This window comes from Passer montanus, unplaced genomic scaffold, assembly GCF_014805655.1.
Source record: "Passer montanus isolate IOZ18808 unplaced genomic scaffold, ASM1480565v1 scaffold15, whole genome shotgun sequence".
Taxonomy (NCBI): Eukaryota; Metazoa; Chordata; class Aves; order Passeriformes; family Passeridae; genus Passer; species Passer montanus.
The window spans coordinates 4,234,020-4,237,454 of NW_024362051.1; positions in this window are offsets into that span (position 1 = coordinate 4,234,020).

Genomic DNA, 3,435 nt, shown 5'->3' on the forward strand with positions numbered 1-3,435 from the left:
GGAGGGGTGGGGCTAAGGTGTTCCAAGATTTAGTTTTTATTTCTCCTTATCCTATTCTGATTTGATTGACAATAAATTGAATAATTAAATAACTAAACTAATTTCCCCCCAGGTTGAATCTCTATTGCCTATGACAGTAATTGCTGGTTGTTTTTTCCTTGTCCTTACTCACAAGCCTTTTGTCACATTCTCTCCCCATGCCCAGCTGAGGGTGACAGGGGTGCTGTGGTGGGACTCTGACATCCCTCCAGGGCCAATAATCCAACACAACAGCAAATGAAAAGATTCCATGTCCTTTTCCAAGGGTGGGATGGAGCTGATGGCCCCATTGCTCTCTGAAGGGACAGCTACAGCCCCGTGGGGTCCCCACTCTTTCTGGAGCCCTGGTTGTGCCTTCATCCCAGCCACCATCCAGGGATGAGCCTGCCCTGTGTCCCTACGAAAGAAAGTGCTTGATTCAGAAATTGGTCCTCAGTTTTTCTCCTCTTGGAGCTCCTTGTGCTCTGTGGAGCCTCTCCCATCCCACAAGGATCCTGCCCAGGCTCTCCAGCACCAATCTGCCTGTGGCTGCTGAGCCTGGGCTCTGCCAGAGGTCACAGCCACCAGCTCAGATCTCCCTTCAGTGCCCCAACCAGGGAGATTCCAGGACAGCCACTGGGACAGGGCCTTGAGGGTTTGCCCAGCTCTCACATCCTGCTGGTGGCAGCAGGGATCGTGGAACCACAGGATCACAGAACAGGTGGAAGGGACCCACAGGGGTCATGGAGCCCAGCTGCTGCCCTGTACAGCACCATCCCAAAGGGTCACACTGTGTGCCCACACCGTGTGCCCGAGGGTATTGCCCATGTTCTGTTCCCATGGATTCCTGCTGCTGCCATGCCTGGTGCTGATAGTGCTGGGGTTTATCCAGGGCAAATCCCAAGGCTGCAGCTGAGCACCTGTTGCAGGCATTTGGAGCATCTATAACAATTTCCAGCAGTTATTTTGTGGATTTGTCTCTTACATGTGTCCTGCTGGCACCAAGCAGGTTCTGGTCCATGAGCCAACCCCATCCCTTCCCTCTCCCATCAGACAAGCCTTCCCCTGCCTGCAGCTCCACCTGGGCTCCTGCTGGCTCCCCCTTCAGCCCCCAGACCACAGCCTGCACCCCAAAACCCCCCTCCACCATGGCCCCAGGCACAAGGGCCTCTTCCCAAACAAAGGCTCTCCTCCTTCCTGCTCCAGCCCTTCCTTTCACCAATTTCCTAAGCCACAAGCCAGGTGGGTTCTTTGGTGCCTTTTCCTTTCTCAAGGCTTTGCTCTCAGTGGCAGAGTGGGTACATTTTCTGTGCGTTGCCCCAAAAATGCCAGCATTCCTCACCAGGCAGCTCCCCCAGTGCTCCTCGCTGGCTGCTGAAGGTAAGAGGGAAAAGACAGCATAAACTATGGACACCAAGAGCTCTTAATTCAGTTGTTTATTGCTTAAGCCCAGGGACACTTAAAAAAAATCAGTGATAGTTGATATTAACAAAATAACAAAATTAAGACATTCAAACACATGGGAATTTGAATATATTAACTCTCATAATACCAATATTTTAAATAGAAGAACAATAAATTACAGATCAGCACATGTTCATTCGTTGTTGTGCAAAGGCAATCAGACAGTAGGTGTTCCCTAAAATGAGGTAGCAGTATTTTAAATATGATTGTATTCCATAGAACTACCATGTAATTTCAAAATACACCTTGAATACTGGCTTTTCCTTTTTATTTTAGGTCCTCAGCAAAGAAAAGCTTTCAACAGCCAGGACTTTTTGGTCTTGAATCTTTAGGTTACACACTATAAAAATAAGTTATTTAAATAAAATATAATAATAAATAAACAAACTTCAGAAGTATGATGTCAGTGAGCACCCAGTAGATTCAAAGTTATCCTACAGACTCTCCTGTCTTCAGTATAAATAACTTAAAAGCCACCTACAATAGAAGAGACAGTGAAATTGCAGTAACAGGTCCAGCCCCAGACCTTTTCCCCTCCCAGCCTTTGCTCTCGGGTGCTGCACTGCCCCAGCTCTGCTCCCAGAAATCGGCCTCCCCTCGGCTGCACGCAAACAGCACCTCAGTGAAAAATTCACCATTTCGCGCTAGATTTTGATCTCTTTAGGAAGAGGAGAAGATTGTGAAGAAACCTGCCGTCACTAAGGGGAACAGGAAGCAGATTATCTGGTTTTGGTTTTGGTGGTGCTGCAGATGAATGAGGTAACGCTCAGGTTCCTCGCAGCAGCAGAGGATGCTCTGCCCCCCGCATCCCTCCTCCGGGAGCTGGATGAGCCGGGAGAGCTCGGGGCAGCCCTGCACAAACGACGCCTCTCCTGCTGGGGCTGAGCGGGTCCAGCACGCGGCTCTGGCACGGGAAATCTGGGATGTCAGAGCCCGGAGCGGCGGAGGAGCCGGGACACACCCGGGAGAGCTCCGGGGGCCGGGAGGGCCGGAGAGAGCTGGGGGAGTGCACGAAACGAGGAGCAAAAGAAACAAAACAAAACGAACAATACTAAACCAAACCAAACGGCTCCGCAGAGCCGGTTTGGAGCTGCCAGCAGCCAGAGCCGCTCCGTGCCCGTCACTGCCCTGCCCGCCAGCCCCGGCGCCTGAACACCGCCTGCGTGAAGTTCCCCAGCGCCGGCAAGAAGTGGCGCAGGTAGATCTCGTTTTCATCGCTCAGGAGGCAGTTCTGGGGAAGGAAAAGTGTAAATACATCAGAGCTGGCAACAGGGTTTAGCAGCTGCGTCGGTGGGATGCTTTGTTCGCCTCCACTGCCCCATAAATAACCCAGAGTGCTGAGGATGCTGGCCCGGGAGGACAGGAGCTGTCCTTTGCTCAGAGCAAGGGTCTGGCCCCTGTGCCCAGCAGTGTCACTCACATGGCCACTGCTCTGGGGTGCCTGGGGCTGGTGGGAGCTGCCCTCCTCTTCCCACAGAGGCAGATTAACCCGAAGCACTGGCAGGTTTGCAATGCCCAGCTCTGGCCCCACTCAAGAGAACAAATTCTGATCATCCCAGTGGCAGCCCCAGCGCGGGGGCACAGGCACCATGGGGCAGAGCTGTGGAGCCCAGCACAAGCAAGGAGGAGCACCCCTGCTTACCTTCCTGCCATGCAGGAGCTTCAGGTTCCTGATGAGTGGCTCGTAGGTTTCCTTGCACTGGGTGACTTTAGTGAGTGCCACCTCTGCCTGGCACAGCAGCTCCTCGTCTGGCAGCTGGGGAACACGGAGGGGGGGTCATTAGAACCGTGCAGCTGAATTAAGCTGAAGTTGCTTGTTCAGGAGTGCAGGGCTGGCAGGAGGTGCCCCAGGAGTCCCTGAGGTGCTTTCATGTCACAGCAGTGTCCCCAGGGCTGGGGCAGCTGGGGCGGGGCTGTGGGCTGCAGGCAGTGCTGGGGCACAGCCAGCCTGGA